General features: G+C 43.3%; 1 protein-coding gene across 1 annotated transcript in view; it reads right to left on the bottom strand.

Annotated features, from left to right (window-relative positions):
* The window catches only part of u2surp (U2 snRNP-associated SURP domain containing), a 78,179-nt gene extending 65,613 nt beyond the window's left edge, over window positions 1-12,566 (bottom strand). Inside the window, exons 1-2 of the mRNA XM_080185955.1 lie at window positions 12,454-12,566; window positions 11,096-11,160 (exon numbers count right to left, since the gene is read on the bottom strand). The gene's annotated coding sequence lies outside the window, so the exon portion shown is untranslated. The remainder of the gene's footprint in view (window positions 1-11,095; window positions 11,161-12,453) is intronic.
* Window positions 12,567-25,560: the final 12,994 nt, after the last annotated feature.

Here is a 25,560-nt window from a genome sequence, read left to right as displayed (position 1 = left end):
TGACTAGTTTTCAATTCCAGATTTTATTAATTGAATTTAGATTCCAACAACTACCACGGTGGGATTTAAATTCTAGAGCATTAGTTTAGGTCTCTGCATTACTTGTCCAGTGACATTACCACCTGCCAACAACCCCCTACTATTGAGTTTACAGGCACATATCAGATTTTTAAAACTATTCTGGTCAAAGTGCATTTACAATACCACTTTCGTAACTAGTTTTAACCTCATAACAACGCTTATTATCACAATTAACAAAAGCATCAGCTCAAATTCACTCCCAAAAGTGTGACACAGGGCAAAAACCAATGCCATTCCAAAACCTGGAACAATTTCACATTGGCAGTCAGCTATTGATCGATTTCATTACTTTGTGAGCTTTAAGATTTTTGACCATCTTTTAGAACACATACCTGGAAGTAGAGACCATCCCCAACGTCAACCAAGCTGTTTCCATTAGGGACACAGCATGTAATCACGTTCTAGCACTCACCATCAATATTGAAAATGGCTTCAAAAAACCTGAAGACAGGCACAGAGTTTCTGGATTTCACAGCTGCCTGCAAAACATTGTGGCATACTGTCCTTCTGCCAAAACTGACCAGAGTGCTTCCAACCTGAGCTGGGACAGTTGCTGAAACTCTCGTTTACAACAAACAATTCAGAGTCCACCTTGGGTAAAAAAGATGTATGGAGAGCACAGACCAATGGACAACTACAGGGTTCAGTGCTAGCCCTAATCCTGTTGAACATATCAAACAAGTGCCAACAACCACATCACCCAACACTTCCGCATGTTCACCCATGCTGATGACATCTGTGAGATAACCAGGATCCATCCTTCTGCATTCTGAACTGGATCCTTAATTACAAAGTTGACAGACTTTGCAGCATACGGCATCATAAGAACATAAGAACATAAGAAATAGGAGCAGGAGTAGGCCATCCAGCCCTTCGAGCCTGCCCCGCCATTCAATAAGATCATGGCTGATCTGTCGCTGCTCAGTTCCACTTTCCCACCCTCTCCCCATAACCCTTAATCCCCTCTCCTATCAAAAACCCATCAACGCGCATCTTAAAAATATTTAGCGAGGCAGCCTCCACCACTTCAACGGGCAGAGAATTCCAGAGATTCACCACCCTTTGAGTGAAGAAGTTCCTCCTCAACTCCGTTCTAAACCGCCCCCCTTTTATCTTGAGGCTGTGCCCCCTAGTCCTATTGTCTTTTTTGAGCGGGAAGAGTCTTTCCACCTCTATCCTATCCATCCCATTCATCATCTTATACGTCTCAATGAGATCTCCCCTCATTCTTCTAAACTCTAACGAGTACAAGCCCAGTTTATTCAGCCTCTCCTCATAGCTCAACCCCCTCAACTCCGGTATCAGCCTAGTAAACCTCCTCTGCACTCCCTCCAAGGCCAAAATATCTTTGCGCAGGTGCGGCGCCCAAAAATGCACACAGTACTCCAGTTGCGGCCTCACCAATGCCCTATACAGCTGCAGCAAGACCTCCCTACTTTTATATTCAATCCCCTTCGCTATGAAGGCCAGCATCCCATTCGCCTTCCTGACCACCTGCTGCACCTGCAAGCTGGGTTTTTGCGACTCATGCACAAGGACCCCGAGGTCCCTCTGCACCGTCGCCTGCTGCAGTTTTTCGCCTCGTAAGTAATAGTCCTTCCTACCATTTTTCCTACCAAAGTGGACCACCTCACACTTGCCAACATTAAATTCCATTTGCCATTTCCTGGCCCATTCGCCCAGCCTATCTAGATCCTTCTGCAGACTCTCCACACCCTCCGCACAATTTGCCGTTCCCCCAATCTTGGTGTCATCAGCAAATTTCGACACTCTACACTCGGTTCCCTCCTCCAGATCATCTATATAAATGGTAAAAAGCTGAGGCCCCAGCACCGACCCCTGGGGCACTCCACTAGTCACCATCCGCCAATCCGAATAGCACCCGTTGACCCCCACTCTCTGCCTCCTATTTGACAACCAATCTTCTATCCACGCTAACACCTTACCCCCAACTCCATGTCCCTCGACCTTCTGCAATAACCTCTTGTGAGGCACTTTGTCAAACGCTTTCTGAAAATCTAGAAAGACCACATCCACCAGCTCTCCTCTATCCACTGCCCTAGACACATCCTCATAGAACTCCAGTAAATTTGTCAGACACAACTTCCCTTTAATGAAACCGTGCTGCGTCTGCTCTGTCAAGCAATTCCCTTCAAGATGCCTCGCAATTTCCTCCTTGATGACAGATTCTAACATTTTACCTACCACAGATGTTAAACTAACCGGCCTATAATTCCCCGCCTTCTGCCTGGCACCCTTCTTAAACAACGGCGTAACATTAGCCGTTTTCCAATCATCCGACACTTCCCCGGAATCCAGCGACGTTTGGAAAAACGTTCAATTTCTGGCTTGAGTCATCGTCTGCGCAGAGGATGCACGTTCTCCATATCTGTGTGGGTTTCCTGAGGGTGCTCCCACAGTCCAAAAGGATGTGCTGGTTTGGTGCATTGGCCATGCTAAATTCTCCCTCAGTGTACCCGAACAGGCACCAGAGTGTGGTGACTAGGGTATTTTCATAGTAGCTTCATTACAGTATTAATGTAAGCCTACTTGTGACACTAATAAATAAAATAAACTTGTTGGATCTACATGGGATGCTGCTGCCTCAACATTCCAGACGTCAGTACTTGCCCTATCATACTCCACAGCACAGTACTGTGCACCTGTCTGGCAAATATCACAACACATACAACTTGTTGATACTAAAATAAACATAACCACTCGTAACTCATCCTCAGACTTCCTGTCTTTGCAAATATTACTCTGAAACACATCAATCAACTGTCTAGGGCACAGCCTCAAGATAAGGGGGGATGCAGTTTAGATCAGAGTGGAGAAGGAACTTCTTCACTCAAAGGGTGGTGAATCTCTGGAATTCTCTGCCCGTTGAAGTGGTGGAGGCCATCTCGCTGAATATATTTAAGTCATGGGTAGGCAGGTTTCTGATAGACAAGGGAATTAAGGGTTATGGGGAGAAAGCGGGAAAGTGGAAATGATGCACTTCAGATCAGCCATGATCTTATTGAATGGCGGGGCAGGCTCGAAGGGCTAGATGGCCTACTCCTGCTCCTATTTCTGATGTTATGTCTAAAACCCACAATCTGATTGAAACCATCTGTGATGATCCACACTTACTACTCCATGATGATCTGTTCAACCTGGCCTTCCATCTTGATGCCCCATATGGAGCAGCCTCCTTGAGCAAGATCTACCAGCAAACATTCTTTGGATCAAGAAATGGGAAAAACAGGAAGTCACTAACAAGTTCCTTTTGACTAACACCATCTATCAAGTGGCAGGCTTTAACTACCACAACAAGATTGGCTCTTGCTAAATCTGTTCAAGAGAGGTCAAGGCCCCTGTGCAACCAACCTCCACTGCTGAAGCCTCAGTACAAAACTCTTACGCACTTGTGGAAAGACTCAAACAATGTTGCACATTATCAAGAAATGCATCCTCCAGCTTGACAGAATAAGCAGCGGACTAATCACCTTAAACTCAGCAAATGAGAAGTCTAAGACTTGGCTTTGGGGGTTCTGACTAACATCAAGAGAGAGACCCAGTATAATACCGATTGTGCCAGCTTGGATCGGGTATGTCCCTTGTCCAGAGATCATTAATTGAATTGGTTCTTTGAGCAATGCGATTGATTAGGCCCATTAAGGACCTAATGCTCCATGCATTGGCTTGGTAACAGTGAAAAAGATTTTTAACTGAAATTGCCAAATAAATGATAAAATGTGAATTGTATATGTGCAGTTTGCATTCAGAGTCAGGGTCCAGCCTGATAACAACAAAGCTGACATTAAAATTCCATGAAGGAAGGGTCTGCACTGCTCTGCTACAGATGCAGGTCAGCTCTTAACACCAGACATACACAACAGAGAAAGAAAACACTGCAGATGCTGGAAATCTAATAAAAACAGAAAATTATAGGAATAGGAGCTTTTGCAGAGAGAGAAGAGTTGACATTTCAGAACCAGGTCTTTTTGTCAGAACTGGAAAATGTTAGAGATGTAACAGACTTTAAGCAATTACAGGGACATGGACAAAGTAGAGAGACAGAACAAAAGGGGAAAATCTGTGATAAGGTGGAAAGCTGGAGTGACAAAATATAAAAAGAGATGGTACAATGCAAAAAGGCTAGTAATGGGACAAGTAAGGAAACAAAGAAGTTCTTTTTGGAGAAGATGCATGGAGAAGTAGCAGAATCACCAAAAACCAGAGTGAATCTCATTCAGACCCTGTCATTCCTGCCTTAAGGTTTTTCAACAACAACTGCCTTAAGAAATGTATTTTTAAAACATGATTTCTACAGCTCTGTGTCAGTGGTTTCTTAGCTCACAGCTTCAGTGATGTGATTATTCTAGCTTGACTACGATGAGTCCTTCTATTGCTTCTTAAATAGTTTAAATGGAGTTGTGTTTATTCTGGTATTAGTTTTACAATCCTGCATTGTTAGGAAAAAAGGTTGTCTACATGGACAGTTTCTACCCACCCCCCCCCCACCCCACCCCACCCCCACCCCACCCCAGGTTTCAATTTTGAGAGTTCTGAGGCTACAGTTTCATTTTTAGCAGGGACATCAAGCATAAAAGCTGAAGTCTCTGTCTTCCCTGTTCTATTTGAAAAATCTGCTGGTTTTCACAAGGCAATGCTTTGCCTTCTGGAAGGAAAGTACAGCCTTCGAAAAGACTCAATTCCAGTCAAGTGAGATTTTAATCTATGCTGCGTTAAGCCTGTGAAAAGGGTTTTGTCTATAAAAAGCTTTATGTTTGTTGGAACAGCTTTAATATTCAATTAAGGGTTAATACATTATGGTGCTTCTTTTCTTTGTTTTTTCGTTAAAAGGTGTTGCTAATTTTCTTTCTATACATGCTAACTATATTATTCAATAAACCATTTGATAAAAGCTCTCTAGAGGGTTGTTGAATTATACCTGAAATGAAACATATTATGTTCATTCTAGTCAAATTCAAAACGCAAAACTTATCAGGCCAGCTTCATAAAACACTTCGGAGCTTCTGCCCTGGCTCATAACATAAGCAAGTTAGCTTTGCTGTCAAATGGTGTTTCTGGTGAGGTCAAACCAAAAGACCTTCCAGAGAAACTTATTCAAATATGTAAGTGTATTGAACTTATTCAAATATATATCAACTTCAATCTTGATCACAACCTTGTCTTTATTTCAGTTAGGTAAATAAAGTACAAGACCCTGAAAAGCTCGTCGTCAAAAAAATCTCGACTGAAGGCTGCATCAAGAAGGTCACTAAGACACAGCAGAATATTTAACAAAAAGTTTGGTCAATGTAATACTATATATTGCCTTACTAAAATACGTTTGGCCCCAGCCACTTCCACAGAAAATGACAATGCAGCTACTAAAAACAAAACTACCATATTTTAACAACAATCACATCTATAAATATATTGTAAAAATAAAGAGTTCAACACACTGATAGGATATTTAGCAGAACTCAATATAAGCAGACTGAACATTGGTTCAGTATATTTAATGTACCAATGATATACTACATAGGAAATTTCACAATGTGTTTTAATACTGTGCCGATATACTTGTGATTCTTCAAATCATCTCAAATGCTCCCAACTAACAACCATGAATAATGACAGTTGTATCTCTACAGTCTTTGTGGGAAAGCACCTTCAGCTTCATAGCACCACAGAAAATAATAGAGCGGCCGATAAAGGAAAATTTCTGCTGCTGTAAAGAAAAGATAGGAACACACAAAATCAAAAAAGATTTCAGCTTACCTGGCCAGACCCAAGAATTCAAAGACAGAATAAAAGGTTATTACCCAAATCCTGCACTCACTTTCTTGCCTAACATCCATCTAAAAAAAAACTACCCACCAAGCAGTCAATTCTAAATAAAATATATTCCACCTGTTGCGAGGTTATATCCATTCATCTCCACCCTAAGCTTCAAACAATGACACCCTCCTTGCTTTTCCTCAGTGATAGTCAATTGTTTCTTATGGGTCAACATGCAATGGACCCAAAAATTAATTCCTCAATATGATTATATTAATTTTATTTTACAAAAGCAAAAATAGCTCCTGTAGTGCCATGCAGCTTAGATGTCCAATGAAAGGTTATCAGATTGGTGGCCCTTCGCTGCACTTGTTTCTATGTCATATGTTCTTTCTGAAATATGGCAATTGAAATTGCACCCTACAGTTGGAGGATTATTTTTAAAAACAGGTCATGGGACGAAACGCAAATGTCATCCAACTATCTTACACTTTACAGCAATGCCAGAGTCCAAATTTTTAGCTCAAGTTATTTGATCAAATCCTCAATACCAGTCTCCAAGTCCAGCTACATATACCATGTCCTTATAATTCTTAAATCTGTATCCCAACATAAAGTGTCCTCTGATGGCTGTAATTGTCCTAGAGAAAAAAGTCACAGTCTATCCAACCTTTCCTTATAACTCAAACCATCAAGTCCCGGTAGCATCCAAATAAATCTTTTCTGCACTCTTTCTAGTTTAATAATATCCTTTCTATAATAAGGTGACAAAACTGGACACAGTATTCCAAGTGTGGCCTTACCAACGTCTTGTACAATTTCAACTAGATGTCCCAACGCCTGTATTCAATGTTCTGAACAATGAAACCAAGCTTGCCGAATGCCTTCTTCACCACTCTGTCCACTTGTGACTCCACTTTTAAGGAGCTATGAACTTGTAGCCCTTGATCTTTATTCTATAACACTCCAACATCCTACCATTAACTGAGTAAGTCCTGCGCTGGTTCAATCTACCAAAATGCATCACCTCACATTTATGTAAATTAAACTCCACCTGCCATTCATCAGTCCACTGACCCAATTGATCAAAATCTCATTGCAATCCTAGATAACCTTTTCCACTGTCTACTATGTCACCAATCTTGGTGTCATCTGCAAACCTAATAACACCATGCCTACTAAATTCTCAAAGAACAAAGAACAATACAGCACAGGAAACAGGCCCTTCGGCCCTCCAAGCCTGCGCTGCTCACTGGTCCAACTAGACCATTCATTTGTATCCCTCTATTCCCAGTCTGTTCATGTGGCTATCCAGATAAATCTTAAACGATCCCAGCATGTCCGCTTCCACCACCCTGCTTGGCAGTGCATTCCAGGCCCCCACCACTCTCTGTGTAAAATACATCCCTCTGATATCTGAATTAAACCTTGCCCCCTTCACCTTGAACCTATGACCCCTCGTGATCATCACCTCCGACCTGGGAAAAAGCTTCCCACTGTTCACCCTATCTATGCCCTTCATAATTTTGTACACCTCTATTAGGTCTCCCCTCATTCTCCGTCTTTCCAGGGAGAACAACCCCAGTTTACCCAATCTCTCCTCATAGCTAAGACCCACCTTACCAGGCAACCTCCTGGTAAACCTTTTCTGTACTCTCTCCAAAGCCTCCACTTCCTTCTGGTAGTGTGCGACGAGAACTGGATGCAGTACTCCAAATGTGGCCTAACCAATGTTCTATATAGCCGTAACATCAGACGCCAATTTTTGTACCCTATGCCCCGTCCTATAAAGGCAAGCATGCCATATGCCTTCTTCACCATCTTCTCCACCTGTGATGCCACCTTCAAGGATCTGTGGACTTGCACACCCAGGTCCCTCTTTATGTCTATACTGTTAATGGTTCTGCCATTTATTGTATAGCTCCCCCCTACATTAGTTCTACCAAAATGCATCACTTTACATTTATCTGGATTAAATTCCATCTGCCATTTCTCTGCCCAATTTTCTAGCCTATCTATATCCTGCTGTATTCTCTGTTCATCGCTATCCGCAAGTCCAGCCATCTTCGTGTCGTCCACAAACTTACTGATCACACCAGTTACACCTTCTTCCAAATCATTTATATATATCACAAATAGCAGAGGTCCCAGTACAGAGCCCTGGAGAACACCAGTAATCACAGACCTCCAACCAGAAAAAGGCCCTTCCGCTGCTACCCTCTGAACTGGCCAAACCAGTTCCCCACCCATCTAGCCATCTCACCTTTTATCCCATGAGATTTAACCTTTTGCACCAACCTCCATGAAGGACTTTGTCAAACGCTTTACTGCAATCCATATAGACGACATCCGCAGCCCTTCCCTTGTCAACCGTTTTTGTCACCTCCTCAAAAAACTCCACCAAATTTGTGAAGCATGGCCTCCCTCTTACAAAAACATGCTATCACTAATGAGATTATTCCGTTCTAAATGTGCATACATCCTATCTCTAAGAATCCTCTCCAACAATTTCCCTACCACGGACATCAAGCTCACCAGCCTATAATTAACCGAGTTATCCTTGCTACCCTTCTTAAATAACGGTACCACCTTCATTATCCTCCAATCCTCTGGGACCTCACCTGTGTCCAATGAAGAGACAAAGATTTCTGTCAGAGGCCCAGCAATTTCATCTGTCTCCCTGAGCAGTCTAGGATAGATGCCATCAGGCCCTGGGGATTTACCAGTCTTAATGTTCCCTAAAAAACCTAACACTTCTTCCCTTGTAATGGAGATTTTCTCTAACTGGTCAACACTTCCATCCGAGACACTTCCAGTCAACACGTCCCTCTCCCTTGTGAACGCTGATGCAAAGTATTCATTTAGGAGCTCCCCTACTTCCTTGGGCTCTAAGCATAATTCCCCACCTTTGTCCCTGAGAGGTCCGATTTTTTCCCTGATAACTCTTTTGTTCCTAATGCATGAATAAAATGCCTTAGGATTCTCCTTAATCCTGTCTGCCAAGGACATTTCATGACCCCTTTTTGCCCTAACTCCCCGTTTGAGTTCTTTCCTACTTTCTCTGTATTTCTCCAGTGCTCCATCTGTTTTTAGCTGCCTGGGCCTAACGTACGCCTCTGTTTTCTTTTTGAACAGTTCCTCAATTTCCTGGTTACCCACGGCTCTCAAATCCTACCTTTCCTATCCTTCCTTTTTACAGGCACATGCCTGTCCTGTAGCCCCGTCAACTGCTCCTTAAAAGACTCTCACATACCAGATGTGGATTTACCCTTGAACAGCCTCTCCCAATCAACGGCCACCAATTTCTGCCTAATCTGGCTATAGTTAGCTTTCCCCCAATTCAGCACCTTACCCATAGGACATCCTTTTCCATTACTATCCTAAAGTTTACAGAATTGTGGTCACTATTTGCCACATGTTCCCCTACTGAAACTTTGACGACCTGACCAGGCTCATTCCCTAGTACTAGGTCCAGTATAGCCCCCTTTCTAGTTGGGCTATCTACATATTGTTCCAAAGAACCTTCCTGAATGCATTTTACAAATTCCTCTCCATCCAGACCCCCAGCCCTAAGCACTTTCCAGTCTATTCCAGTCTTATCCAAATCATTAATATAAATAACAAATAATAGTGGACCCAGCACCAATCCCTGAGGCACACAGCTGGTCACAGGCCGGCAGTTTGAAAAACAACCTTCAGCAACCACCCTCTGTCAAGAAGCCAATTTTTTGTATCCATTCAGCTACCTCACCTTGGATCCCGCGAGATTTAATCTTATGTAACAACTTACCATGTGGTACCTTGTCAAAGACCTTGCCATGTAGACAACATCAACAACCACTGCCCTCACCTACCCCTTCAAAAAAACTCATTTGTGAGACATAATTTTCCATTCACAAAGCCCTAGACATGCAAATCTATTCCATAAAGAATATCAACAGACCATTTTACCTAGAAAGTTCATAAATATGAACTGTATGAACACCACAACTGTCAAATGCATGCATTCCCTCTGATTACTTAATGGACCTCAAACTTCAATGGATCTTGACAAAGATATCATTACCTTAAATAACACTAAAATCCTATTTTTGACATCTGCCACCACTTTAATAAATAGGATTCCTGACAAACTCAAAAGAATTCAATATTTTACAGGAACAAAAAGTAACACAATAAATAAATTCCTGGAAACAAAATCACTCTCCAACAAGGCAAGTCCACTAATGACTGATCTAGACCTAATATTTAGCAAAGAAAGGTCAACTAAGTGCAAGCAGCCCAAATCTCCCTCCATCATTCAGTGTGCCTTCAGAATATGTCTTCTACACAGAGCCTTCCTAATGCCTGGCTGTATTTCCACAATAAATGAGGTACTGAACCATCTCTTATGAATCTCAGTGAAGATTTTTGTCATGGTGCAACTTGAGATTGGTTGTGATTCCAATTTAACACAGAAGTTTAATCCAACCAAAATTAAAATCAGACATATACACAACTTTAAATCAAGTCACACCCACTTGCTTTTATGAGGAGATGCTGACATTGGACTAGGGTGGGCACAGTAAGAAGTCTCACAACACCAGGTTAAAGTCCAACAGGTTTATTTGGAATCATGAACTTTCAGAGCACTGCTCCTTCATCAGATGAGTGGAGAGGTGGGTTCACAAACATGGTGTGTACAGTGTCTCTACGTACGCTGTGTTTATGAACCCACCTTTCCACTCACCTGATGAATGAACAACACTCCGAAAGCTTGTGATTCCAAATAAACCTGTTGGACTTTAACCTGGTGTTGCGAGACTTCTTACTGTGCATAAGCTTTTACTTCAAAAACAAACGTTTCTCCTCATTGCTGGATAAACTGGTCAACAAAATCCAACAGGCATAAAACTTACATGCTGCATTTTACAGTACTTTAGAAAAAGACAATCTCAGGTCAAGATAGTTTTCTGATCAGTTATTCAGGTATTTATCACAGAATCACAGAATTGATCTGCAATTGAAGACCTAATGGAATCTAAACAGCTTGATTCAAATATGTTTCAAGTATCCAAATATCAAACTAATGAAAATACATAGGCTGTTCTATGCATCTCTAATCGAGGTATTAAAAATACTTAATAGAACTACCAACTGGCACATAATAATGATAAATGATTGCTCAAATATTCAGGAATGATATCTATTAAAAACAAATTGCAATTTAAAACATTTTCTATGGAAAAGTAACACATACCTGTATCTATGTATACAAGCTCTTATAACTCTGCAGTGGACAACTCAGCAATACATCATTTGCATCTGTTGGGATAAATCAAATACTTTACACAAAAATATTACCAACTGGCTTGCAATGTGATTTGTAACCAACTAAACAATCAATCCACATTAATTCATTAGTTTGTCATGAGCTAGTGTAGAATGCTAAGATGTGGGACCCTCCTAAACTAATTCTTTCCAAAACTTAGACAGATCTGACTGCAAGTTCAAACATAGAAGACGAACTGAAGTGTGTGTGTGTGTGTGTGTGTGTGTGTATGTGGGGGGGGGGGGGGGGGGGGGCGGGGAAGGAGGTGGTGGGTGTTAGGGGAGTAGCAATTTTAATACTAATCACAGAGTGTGATGACATGGGGATTTTGACAGTAACTTCATTACAGTGTTAGTGCAAGCCTACTTGTGACAGTAATAAATGCACTTTAAAACTTCATCTACAATTCTGGGGTGATGGGAGAACACAGTAAAAAGTCTGACACCAGGTTTAAGTCCTTCCGATTTATTTGATAGTAAACCACATCGTGATGGGAGAATCCAGGAGCAGCAATTTTTGAAAAGTATTTTAATTTTAAATATAAATATATTTAAAACATATTTTAAAAGGCTTGGTTTAAAAATAAACATTAAAGTGTAAAAACTCCACAGGGGGCGGGAATCAACATTTAATTTTCGCGCTTTAACCAAACATATTCTTATGCAAGGTTGAGAGTTACAGCTCTGATTGAAGCATTGCAGCAACTCTGTCTGAGCTCTCTGCCAGTCACACACATCCTTCAGAGGGGATCGAGAGAGGTGGATGTGAGGAGGACAGGCTGTGTGTGTGTGTGTGTGTGTGTGTGTGTGAGAGAGAATGAGAGAGAGATTTTTTATTAGGTTCCCAGTCAAATGCCGGGCCTGGGGGTTGATTACCTGACAACAAAGAAACACAACATCTTACAGAGTGCAGAGACTTTAAAGAGGCGGCCACCTTGGCCTGATGGTGGAGGCCTTCTCCATGTCTCAAACAGAGGGGCAGCCAAAGCGTGTCCCTGTTTTCCACACACACACACCCACCCACACCCTGGCAGAGGAGCAGCTCCAGCTCCACCCGCCTCCTATAGTCCCCACAGTTCCCTGGGCCCCAGGCCTCCTCCTCCTCTCGCGTGTTCCCAGCGGCCGGGCCTGACCTCGACACGCCGCGGCCTCGACCTTGCGTTTTGGTGACGGAGAGGGAATAAATCAAGGCGGGTTTATGAAATGGCCTCAGCTTGAGCTTCACCCTCCCCGTCCCCCGACCCGGCCCGCCCGCGGCTTCCCCCTTCGCCGCCGCCTCCGGCCTACCTCGCAGCCGCTGCCCACACTGTCCCCGGCCGACACCCGCACTGTTTTGTCCGCCATTTTTCCTCCCGCACGGGTTAATCGAGCGCCGAGTCGGCACCACGCATCGATTGGAAAAGGGGGCGGAGTCACTCTGATCACGTGGTCCTCCTCCAGTCCCGCCCCCCCCTTGCTCCAGCCCCTCCCCCACCCTCCTCTCTGCAAAGGGCAAGTCCCACACATCCCAGCTGCTGGAATGACATGCAAACAACAACAACAACATAGAGAGAACATGATGGAAAGAGAATCACAGCATTTTTTCTTTCAGTTTTGTTAAAGTTTATTTATTAGTGTCAGAAGTCGGCTTACATTAACACTGCGATGAAGTTACTGTGAAGGTCCCCTATTGCAGAAAGAGGCTATTCAGCCCATCGAGCCTGCACCAACAACAATCCCACCCAAACCCCATCACCGTAATCAGCACCGCAGGGGCTGGGGTGCATTATTGACCCTAATAATCACATTTTAATTTGATGTTTTCAAGTTGCCTTTTCACTTTGATTTTGTTCGGGCTGCTCCACTTTCTTTTGGGGAGCTGCCCCTTTTACTTTGTCCCGATTTAACTTGAGTTTGTTTATTTGGTTTGACCTTAAAAGAGGGCATCACCGTAATCCCACGTATTTACCCTGCTAATCCCCCCCTACTGTAAGGGGCGATTTAGCATGGCCAATCCACCTAACACACAGGTTTCCGTGCCCATTGGGCACCACAGGGGCTGGGGAACATTATAGACCCTGACATTTTGATTTGATGTTTTAAGTTTCCTTTGTACTTCTGTTCGGACTGCACGCCCCCCCCACCCCCTCCTTTTGGGGAGCTGCCCCTTTTACTTTATCCCTGAGTTAATTTGAGTTGCTTTATTTGGTTTGCCCTAAAAAAGGCCTAACCCACGTGTCTTTCAGACTGTAGGGGGAAATCGAAGCACCGAGAGAACATAAGAACATAAGAAATAGGAGCAGGAGTAGGCCATCTAGCCCTTCGAGCCTGCCCTGCCATTCAATAAGATCATGGCTGATCTGAAGTGGCTCAGTTCCACTTTCCCGCCTTCTCCCCATACCCCTTAATCCCCTTGCTTACCAAAAACCTATCTACCCGCGTCTTAAATATATTTAGCGAGGCAGCCTCCACCACTTCAATGGGCAGAGAATTCCAGAGATTCACTACCCTTTGAGTGAAGAAATTCCTCCTCAACTCCGTTCTAAACTGCACCCCCCCCTTATCTTGAGGCTGTGCCCTCTAGTCCTGCTGTCCTTTCTGAGCGGGAAGAACCTCTCCACCTCTAACCTATCCATCCCTTTCATCATCTTGTACGTCTCAATGAGATCTCCCCTCATCCTTCTAAACTCTAACAAGTACAAGCCTAGTTTATTCAGCCTCTCCACATAGCTCAACCCCCTCAACTCCAGTATCAGCCTAGTGAACCTCCTCTGCACTCCCTCCAAGGCCAAAATATCCTTGTGCAAGTGCGGCGACCAAAACTGCACACAGTACTCCAGCTGCAGCCTCACCAGTGCCCTGTACAGTTGCAGCAAGACCTCCCTACTTTTATATTCAATCCGCCTCGCTATGAAGGCCAGCATCCCATTCGCCTTCCTGACCACCTGCTGCACCTGCAGGCTGGGTTTTTGCAACTCATGCACAAGGACCCCCAGGTCCCTCTGCACCGTAGCATGCTGCAGCTTTTCGCCATGTAAGTAGTAGCCCTTCATACCATTATTCCTACCAAAGTGGATAACCTCACACTTGCCAACATTATATTCCATCTGTCAGTTCCTCGCCTATTCGCCCAGCCTATCTAGATCCCTCTGCAGACTTTCCACACCCTCCACGCAATTTGCTGTTCCACCAATCTTTGTGTCATCAGCAAATTTCAACACCTTACACTCGATTCCCTCCTCCAGATCATCTATATAAATGGTAAATAGCTGAGAACATAAGAACATAAGAAATAGGAGCAGGAGTAGGCCATCTAGCCCTTCGAGCCTGCCCTGCCATTCAATAAGATCATGGCTGATCTGTCACGGCTCAGTTCCAACTTCCCGCCCTCTCCACATAACCCTTAATCCCCTCTCTTATCAAAAACCCATCAACCCGCGTCTTAAAAATATTTAGCGAGGCAGCCTCCACCACTTCAACGGGCAGAGAATTCCAGAGATTCACCACCCTTTGAGTGAAGAAGTTCCTCCTCAACTCCGTTCTAAACCGCCCCCCCTTTATCTTGAGGCTGTGCCCCCTAGTCCTACTGTCTTTTTTGAGCGGGAAGAGTCTCTCCACCTCTATCCTATCCATCCCATTCATCATCTTATACGTCTCAATGAGATCTCCCCTCATTCTTCTAAACTCTAATGAGTACAAGCCTAGTTTATTCAGCCTCTCCTCATAGCTCAACCCCCTCAACTCCGGTATCAGCCTAGTAAACCTCCTCTGCACTCCCTCCAAGGCCAAAATATCTTTGCGCAGGTGCGGCGCCCAAAACTGCACACAGTACTCCAGCTGCGGCCTCACCAATGCCCTATACAGCTGCAGCAAGACCTCCCTACTTTTATATTCAATCCCCCTTGCTATGAAGGCCAGCATCCCATTCGCCTTCCTGACCACCTGCTGCACCTGCAAGCTGGGTTTTTGCCACTCATGCACAAGGACCCCGAGGTCCCTCTGCACCGTCGCCTGCTGCAGTTTTTCGCCACGTAAGTAATAATCCTTCCTACCATTATTCCTACCAAAGTGGACCACCTCACACTTGCCAACATTAAATTCCATTTGCCATTTCCTGGCCCATTCGCCCAGCCTATCTAGATCCTTCTGCAGACTCTCCACACCCTCTGCGCAATTTGCCGTTCCCCCAATCTTGGTGTCATCAGCAAATTTCGACACCATACACTCGGTTCCCCCCTCCAGATCATCTATATAAATGGTAAATAGCTGAGGCCCCAGCACCGACCCCTGGGGCACTCCACTAGTCACCAACCGCCAATCCGAATAGCACCCATTGACCCCCACTCTCTGCCTCCTATTTGACAACCAATCCTCTATCCACGCTAACACCCTACCCCCAACTCCATGTCCCTCGACCTTCTGCAATAACCTCTTGTGAGGTACTTTGTCAAACGCCTTCTGAAAATCTAGAAAGACCACATCCACCGGCTCTCCTCTATCCACTGCCCTAGACACATCCTCATAGAACTTCAGTAAATTTGTCAGACACGACTTCCCTTTAATGAAACCGTGCTGCATCTGCTCTATCAAGCAATTCCCTTCAAGATGCCTCGCAATTTCCTCCTTAATGACAGATTCTAACATTTTACCTACCACAGACGTTAAACTAACCGGCCTATAATTCCCCGCCTTTTGCCTGGCACCCTTCTTAAACAACGGCGTAACATTAGCCGTTTTCCAATCATCCGGCACTTCCCCGGAATCCAGCGACATCTGGAAAATAACCACCAAGGCATCCACTATCACCTCCGCCATTTCTTTCAGAACCCTCGGATGCATTCCATCCGGTCCTGGGGACTTGTCCACAATCAGCCCCTCCAGTCTGTCGAGCACCGCCTCTCTAGTAACAGTAATGTCATTAAGACCCTCCAGTCCTACCACCTTTCCATCACTAACACCCGGCAAATTATTCACGTCCTCCTCCGTGAAGAGGCCCCAGCACCGATCCCTGGGACACTCCACTAGTCACTAACCGCCAATCCGAATAGCACCCATTGACACCCACTCCCTGCCTCCTATTTGACAGCCAATCCCCTATCCACGCTAACACCCTACCCCCAACTCCATGCCCCCTAACCTTCTGTAACAACCTCTTGTGCGGCACCTTCTCAAACGCCTTCTGAAAATCAAGAAACACCACATCCACCGGTTCCCCTCTATCCACCGCACTAGACACATCCTCATAGAATTCCAATAAATTTGTCAGACACGACTTCCCCTTAACGAAACCATGCTGTGTTTGCTCTATCAAACAATTCTCTTCAAGGTGCCTCGCTATTTTCTCCTTAATTACGGATTCAAGCATTTTTCCTACAACAGACGTTAAACTAACTGGCCTATAATTCCCTGCCTTTTGCCTGCTACCCTTTTTAAACAACGGCGTAACATTAGCCGTTTTCCAATCTTCCGGCATTTCCCCGGAATCCAGCAAGGTTTGGAAAATAATCATCAAGGCATCCACTATCACCTCGGAAACCCTCACAGACGCAGGGAGAATGTGCAGACTCCCCACAGACAGTCACCCCAGGCCGGAATCGAACCTGGGTCCCTGGCGCTGTGAGGCATCAGTGCTAACCATTGTGCCACCATGTCAGCATCAGTGGAAAGAGGACCAGATGTTGATACTCTGCCACCCTACACCAGGCCAGCACAGTGGGCATGGCGGTTAGCAACATGGGTAAGAATTTCAGAATTATGATGCTGAGCGAGTGCAACTCTTCGTGAGAGAGTCTAGAAGTAGGGGGGTACAGTTTAAAAATGAGGGGCCTCCCACTTAAGGCAGAGATGAGAAAGAATTTCTTCTCCTTGTGAGTCATTAATCACCACCTTCTCAAGGGCATCTAGGGATGGACAACAGGCACTGGCCACACCAGTGACACCCACATCCTGTAAATGAATAAAGTTTTAAACAACAGCCCTTTCTTTCCTCTACACTAAATTCTTTGGCTCATGCATTTCATTATTCTGACGTAGTCTGTGCCCACCTTGTATTTTGCTTGGGTATTCCTTCCCTTGCTATGGGGCCTCCTTGCCCTTTTGACACTTCACTGATGGTGTTCTGGACCTTTTTCCAATGTCTGCACTTTCCACAACATGGAGTTTAAAGCCTTGTCAAAAGGCTTTTAATATCTTACCAAATATGATTGAGTATTCATCTGTACCTTATCTTATGATTACTTTTTTGGCTATATTGTGATATATAAGAATATATTCAAAGAATCCCTACAGTACAGAAGGAGGCCATTTGGCCCATCAAGTTTGTACCAACCACAATCCCACCCAAGCCCTATTTCAGTAATTCTCATTGACTCTGCTAATGCCCTTGACACTAGGGGCAATTTAGCATGGCCAATCAACCTAATCCGCACATCTTTGGACCATGAGAGGAAACCAGAGCACCCAGAGGAAATCCATGCAGACACAGGGAGAAAGTGCAGACTCCACACAGCCAGTGACCCAAGGCTAGAATTGAACCTGGGTCCCTGGCACTGTGAGGCAGCAGTGCTGACCACTGCACCACCATGCCACCCATACTAGCTTGCACTTCTTCTGGTTTCCTCTTTAATCCTGATGTACGTTTCCAATCTAAAAATGTTCTTCGCTGGATGCAAGGCTGATTATGCCAGCTTCACGGGGCCAGTAATATCGCCAACCTGGTTTTTTACCTCTTTCGTCATCTTACCGGCTCACCACCCAGCGACCGGCGTGACGAGCCGGTAAGATCGTCCCCAGCAGGTCTGTGTGGGAGAAAACCAAGTTTAATGGTCGGTATTTTATGACCTCACTCAGGAGAACTCCGTTCTGCAAGCCAGTAAAATTCCGATCCACGTTCCGAGTTGAATATGCAAGTAGTATAAAGAAGTTGCATGAGGCATGCATTTGTTATCAGAGGACTATAAAGGTATGGAGGAGGAGAAATGGCTTATGAGTGCTGGAGTTCAAAATGACGCAGAGCTCTGTATCATGAAAGAGACAAGGGAATAGGAGTCTTAACATTTCTGGTCAGGTCACTGAACTTTTACAGCCGCACCACTGTCAACATTGATGCCTGATTTTCTCCTCAACAAATTGGTAAGCTGCCAATAAAAAGCCTGAGTAGCTCGTCAATAATAACCATGCCCGCGTTTTGATGATTAAACATAGGTGAGTTCCGTTCACACTGCCCATCCATTGCCAGTTTCTGACGTGAGTGGAAATCCTTCCTCAGAGTTGGTGGGGGAGGCAAAGAAAGAAGGAATGAAAATAAGAGGCAGAGAGAGAAAAGAGACATTGCTGTGAAGTTCACATTTAACATTCAAAATGAATGACTTTACATAAAATGGGTTTATTTCACTGCAGAAGTAAAGTAACACAATTATCAATTGCTGTTGAGTGGAAAAGCTGTGAGCAGCAAGTCTCAATGTTGATTAATACCACTGATTAATACCATTAGTACATTCAGCCTACACGCCATCTTACCATGTGTCCTCATTTTTAGAAATGGTGGGAGATGGAGGAGTGTGGAAGGTAGTGGAATAAGTTTGGCAAGCACCATTTTTCCAAAGCTACCTTGACCATGCAGTTAGCCAATCTGTGAGATCACTCAAAATGGGAGGAAAGTCTCTTCAGATGGGAGGACACGTGTCCAATTAATGGGCAGCCGAATATTTAAAAAAAGATAAATTATAAATTAGATTAGAACAATAATAATCTTGCCAGAGGTGAACTTCATTTGGAAGTCAAATTTAATTTGGTGAGGTGACCTTTTAATGAGATGCTAATACATGCAAATAGAGTTCCCAGCATCATTTGTTGTCCATTGCTTTTATCTGCAGCTCGATGTTCCTGTAACACCAACACTGGCAGTGCTAAGAGCCCAATATTGTGGTCAATATCTTAATATTGATTCCAGGGATTATTGGTTCAAACCATAACTTACAACTGTTCATAATTACACAATAACAACTTACATTTATATAGTGCCTTTAATGGAGCGAAACATCCCAAGGTACGTGACAGGGCTGCTTTAAAACAAAATTTGACATTGAGTCACATGGGAGGATAACAGGTGGGCTTTAAATAGTGATTTCCAAGAGAAAAAAGAAGTATCAAGGCAGGGAGATTCCAGGGGCAAATTCCAGACTTCAGGGCCTCAGTAGCTGAAGGCATCCTGACCACTTGGGGGAGCAATTAATATCAGGGATGCTGAGAGGTCAGAATTGGGAAAACACTGTTATGGCTCAGGTCAGAGACTCCAAAGTGTTTCATGAAGCCTGCCTGAACCATAGGTTTTGCATCTTGAATTTGGCTAGGATAAGAATGAGATGTTTCACTGTAGATGTGAATCAAATGACCCAGTAGGGAGCTTTTATCAAACAAAGTTTATTTGAGAATATAGTTAACATGTATAATAATAAAATTAGCAAGAATTTTTTATCAATTACAAACAAGAAACAAAACAACCACTATAGTGTATAACCCTTAATGAATATCTCTAATGTGTTCTAATTGACACCAAAATCTATAGACAACAAAGAACCCTTTTCACAGTTTAATGCTCACGTGATACTGAGATCGAGGCCCTTAGCTCAATTCTGCAGCCCAATGCTGTTGCCACTCAGAACAGTCTGAAGACACGACAGCTTCCCAAAGCACCAGAGAGACTCTTGGTCCAGCCCCCCAGCAACAGATTTTCTACTCAAGGAAGGCTTTTAATCATACAGCAGAATTGCCCAAAATCTAGGGAGAGAGAGAAGACAGTGCTTTTAGTCTGATGTCAACTTCCTTCTAAACAAACTGCTCAAAACTGAAATTAAAATCCTTCTTGTCACCTGATCTGCCAACCAGTTTTTTCGCTTCTTCTAACAATTCAGAATCATAAAAAAAACAAAGTAAAAACAAACAACCCCATTTAATTAGCAATACAAGGGTATCTGGTAGCCAAGCTGGCAACAATGACATCACTAAAGCTGTGAGCTGAGAAACTATTGATGCTGCGAACTGCAGAAATAATGCTTTTAAAAAAACCTTTCTTGAAGGGACGCCAACATCACAGCACAGATATCTGAGAGAGAGATTCTGGAAGAGATTATGGAGATAGGGAGGGATGGGGTCATGGAGGGATTTGAAATTAAAGATGAGAACTTTATAATGGAGCTATTGTTTAACAAGGAGCTAGTGTAGGTCTGCGAGCTCAGGGGTACTGGGTGTTCAGTACTCAATGCGAATTATGGTACAGGGAGCAGAGCTTTGGATGCTATTCATTATGTATACTACTAACATCAAACTGAAGTGTATATGATTATTGCTTCCTGTTCTGTAAAGAATCTAATACTTGTACCTTTCCTGGTTAATCAAACTGCTTGTTCTGTTCATTCTACTCGTTTGACCTTTTACTGATGAACAAGTCCTTCAGATTGTGAACAATGGAGTTAATCTCAGTGTGCAAACCAAACTAATGCAATACCAAAAGCTGCCGACATAATTTTAATTTTAAAAAGCATTTGTAACTAGAAAATCCCTTTTTAATGTGTGTAGGTGGCACCCGCAGTGGGCTTTCATCATTTACTGTGCTTTGCTGCCCATCTCAAACTGACCACCAGATGGCAGAACAGCACCTTGCTTTACGGGCTGTTTCCAGGGATGCACACCGAGACAAATATCAACTGTTGCTGGAGGGTCATCAACTCGGTGAAGGGTGCCCTTTGGTCCTCCTGAAACTTGCTGATCTTCCAGTGCAAAGATTTGTCCTCGACCGAGTGTTGCAGACTGGCACATTTCAAGGTCCAGGACTACGTGCTAAGGGGTGTTGAGCTGGGGGCAGCCGCCGCAGAGGCACAATGGAGAAAGGCCACCGTTTAAAGCCTTTCAACCAAGGCAGACCAAGGGGCCAGCAACTGTAAAAAAAACCCCTCAGATTGTATAACTATGTGCAACTCTGTAAAAACAACACAGAGTGAAATGTGAGGAACGTATATAGTTTGTTGAAGAACTAAACTGTAATATCTGCATGTCTTGGAACTGAGCACTGTAAAATATTGAAGTGAAGGAAATTGTAAATATGACTGATTTTACCCATTTGTAATGATTGGAAATGTCATTTCTGTAATGGTTTATTTCAGAGTATTTATGAATAAAGTATATTTTTGGAATTAAAAAAAAGCACCTTGTCGCTTTGGCTAAGATCAGGTGTGGTTTTGGCATCTGCACTTGGTTAAAGTCACGAAGTTACATTGAGGCTTCACTTGAAGCAATTTTTTAAAGCGGCACGTAGGCCTTTGGCTAAGGTGCAAATGAGATCAAGCCTTGGAGGAGGCGCAATGTCTGCTCCAATCAGCTTGGAGCATGTAGATCAAGCCCAAGTGGTGAGCCTATCCTGTCAATTTGGATCTGGAATGTCTCACTTGTTGAGATTTTGAATTGGACTTTGATTGGATTGAATTGAATATAAACAAAAAAAAGCACCTTATCGTCATTTCCCCCACTTCCCCTCGCTGCCATGAACAGGAAAATCATTGTAAAATGCTGACATATCATTCAGTAATGAGGAGAAAAAAGCAACAGTGCCTGTTCCAAATCTTGAAGGATCCTTGTGCCATTCACCAGTGAATCACAGAAATAGATTGATGGGATTTATGGAGGACAAGCTAATATAACCAGTTTAAAGAGCTCTGAAATAGAATCATACAATTCCTATAGTGCAGAAAGAGGCCATTCAGCCCATCGAGCCTGCAACCAATAACAATCCCACCCAAGCCCTATCCCCCTAACCCTATGTATTTAACCTGCTAATCCCCCTGACACTAAAGGGCAATTTAGCATGGCCAATCAACCTAACCCACACATCTTTGGACTGTGGGAGGAAACTGGAGTAACCGGAGGAAACCCACACAGACACGAGGAGAACGTGCAGACTCCACACAGACAATGATCCAAGGCCACAATCAAATCTGGGTGCCTGATGCTGTGAGGCAGTTGTACTAACCACTGTGTAACTGTGGCAAACTTCAACTTTGTTTCACTTTCATACAGTCCCCTTTCAGTAGTAGGATATTCTGCAAGTGCACAAGACTTAACTTGTGAGAAGAATGAAAATATTTTGCCACTACTTTCGTTAAATGCATCCGGTCCCAACTCTTGAGTAAAAAGACAGGGGAGAGAGGAATCAGCAAATAGCAGGGGCCTCTTGAAAAGAAGATGTATTGACAAGATATTTTTTATCAGATTAACATATTAGGTAACATACCAGCAATTCTCTTTCAGCAGGCATTTGCACTAAACCCTTAAGTAGTAAACAGAACTGGACATACTTGGATCAGCTAAAAAGAGAACTCTCACAGGAGTTACCTCTGCAAGTCTCAAAACCCACCACATGCTAACAGACTGGATGCCAGTATAGAAATTATTTTCTATGTAGTATTACAATTATGCCAGAGACAATGGCTTGGCCAACAGATTTGTCTTTGGTTAAGAAAGACTAATTGCTCTGAAAGTGCTTGTATATCCAGGCAACCGTGCAGAAAATAACAAAACACCAAGGGCCCTGTCAAAACAGATTTTGATCCAATCCATGTGATAAGGTGAAATGGCTACATGCACTGGATACAGCAAAAACTTTGGGCCCTGACAACATCCCAGTTGTGGTGCTGAAGAACTGTGCTTCAGAGCTAGCTGTGCCCCTAGCCAAGCTGCTACAGTCATTCTACAATCTACCTGATGACGTGAAAAATTGCCCAGTTATGTCTTATCCACAACAATCAAGACAGATCCAATTTGGATAATACAACTCTCAATCATCAACAATGCAATGAAAGCCACTGTTGACAGTGCAGTCAAGTTGCACTTACTCACCTGCTCATCAATGCTCAGTTTGGGTTCCGCTAGAACCATTCACCTTGTTACAACCTGTGTCCAAGCATGAGCAAAAGAATGAGATTCCAGGGTGAGGTGAGAGTGATTGTCTTCTGAATCAAGGCAGGATTTGATTAACAAAGCCCAATGAAAACTGAAGTCAGTGCAAATTCGGAGAAAGCAGTCGATTAGTTATACGGACAGCACGATGGCACAGCAGTTAGCACTGCTGCCTCACAGTGCCAGGGACCTGGATTCGATTCCCAGCTTGGGTTGTTGTCTGCTTGGAGTTTGCACGTTCTCCCCATGTCTGCATGGATTTCCTCTGAGTGCTTCGGTTTCCTCCCACAGTCCAAAGATGTGCATGTTAGGTTGATTGGCCATGCTAAATTGCTCTGTAGAGTTAGGGAGAAATCGGGGGAGGGATTAGTAGGGTAAATATGTGGGATCTCAGGGATAGGGCCTGTGTGGGATTATTGTCAGTACAGGCACAATGGGCCAAATGGCCTCCTTCTGCTCTGTAAGGTTTCTAAGATTCAACCTATAGTACTTAGCACAAAGGAAGATGAAGCAGTTGAGGCTATCTCGTTGAATGTTGAGGCTACCTCATTGAATGTTTTTAAGGCAAAGGTAAATAGATTTTTGAACAGTAAAGGAATTAAGGGTTATGGTGAGTGGGTGGGTTTGAGTTCACAAAAAGATCAGCCATAATCTTATTGAATGGCAGAGCAGGTTCGAGGGGCCAGATGGCCTACTCCTGCTCCTAGTTCTTATGATTGTGTTTTCTGGAGGCTAAACATTTCGTCCAGGGCCTTTTTGCAGTTCTTTAGGGTCAAATCCTAGGCCCAACCATCTTTAGCTGTTTCATCAATGACTTCTCTTCCACTATAAAGTCTGAAATGGAGATGTTCATTGATGATCGTGTCATGTCCAGTTCCACGTGCAACTCCTTCATCTGGCCAGATTCTAACCATCTTATTTCCGCAAATCCTTCTAAGTCAATACAGTGTTTATCTATTACCTGTATACAGTTATCAAGCTTTCCAGAATAATATAAAGTCAATATATCCCATGTTCCTATTCTCAAGAAACTACTTTTTCTAGATTGTAACACCGTCAGAAGGTAACCTCTCTTTGAGTTTAGGTCAACTTTGTCGTAAATTTATTGGTTACTTTGTTGGGTAAAGGTTTCTCCATCCCAGTCACTATCTCAAACAGGATAAACTGCAAGGCCCTCACAATCTCTGCTACATCTCTTGTTTTTTGACCAAGATTTTCAATGATGAACTATGGGACTTATGCTGTGTGAGGCTCCAGATTTTTCACATTGTCTTACTATGCATCATCATTGGGTGTGTCACGCATCTTGTTGGTCTCATTCTTCTGAGCCATTGTGCCGTTAATTTGTTAGGATCATCCATTTCTTCTGCCATTGCTAAACTTTGTGCACATCAGAAGGGGTGACCTTCCAAAACCATACCAGCAGAGGGCTGATGGATCACTCACTTAGTTTTGCATAATTGCTGAGTCGAAATCCCAGAGTATGATTGCTGGGATGCAGAACCAGATTCTTGGAGTCACAAAGTGAGAATTGGAGAATTATTTGGCACCAATCCCCCGTACCACATCCTTAGAGCATTGGCAGGTAATCAAGGGTACTTGGGTATTTGACCTCGCAAACATTGCCTACATACCCCAAGTTTATGGTAATACCCTGAAGGATTATGATCAAGTTAAACCAACTGATGTGGTAATTGTAATGGGCTGCCTAGACGCTAAAATAGGTTAAGGAATATCAAGAATATGTCAGACAATATGACATTGAATTGAGAAATGATCTGATGGTGATAAATACTTCTTGAAGCAAGCAAGCACGACTGTGCGCTTGGAAAAGTTCATGCAATGTATGTGAAAATCAAATCAATGATGTGATGGTGAAAAGATGTTTTAGAGACAGTAATAAGGAATATTCATACAAATCACAGCCTGGATATAAATTCTGATCATTGTCTCCTTGTGGTAAAACTTAAGCTGAAACTGAAAATACTAAAATAGAGAAAATGTGAAAGTCTGTGGATTGAGAAATCAGAACAAACATAGGTCTCAGAACAAGAAATAGAAAGAAACAGGGAACAAATAAACGGGAGTGTACAACAGGCTGCAAAAGACAATGACCAAGCTGGAAAAGAGGCAAGGGCTGGATGACAGATAAGACACTAGCAATGGTGATAGAGACAGGAAAGAAAAGAAGCATACCGAGTTTGATGGAATTGAATAGAAAACAAAGAATGTGTGTATAATGAGCTGTGTGATGAAATACTGGAGCTGGGAAAAATCACAAAATGAGAGTTATGCAACACTGTGCTAATAATTCCAAATACAGGCCATAAGATCTCGATGCCTGAAATACCAAGAGCGAAAAAACTCTCAAAAATTATGTCCAAAAAAATGGATTTTGGCCATTTGGTCCGAGCTGAAAAGCTAAAGAAATCCTTTCTCGATGAAGGACAAGTGGAGAACATCAGA

This window comes from Carcharhinus amblyrhynchos, chromosome 3 (assembly GCF_965287045.1).
Source record: "Carcharhinus amblyrhynchos chromosome 3, sCarAmb.v2.hapA, whole genome shotgun sequence".
Classification (NCBI taxonomy): domain Eukaryota; kingdom Metazoa; phylum Chordata; class Chondrichthyes; order Carcharhiniformes; family Carcharhinidae; genus Carcharhinus; species Carcharhinus amblyrhynchos.
This window is presented reverse-complemented; position numbering and strand designations above follow the sequence as displayed.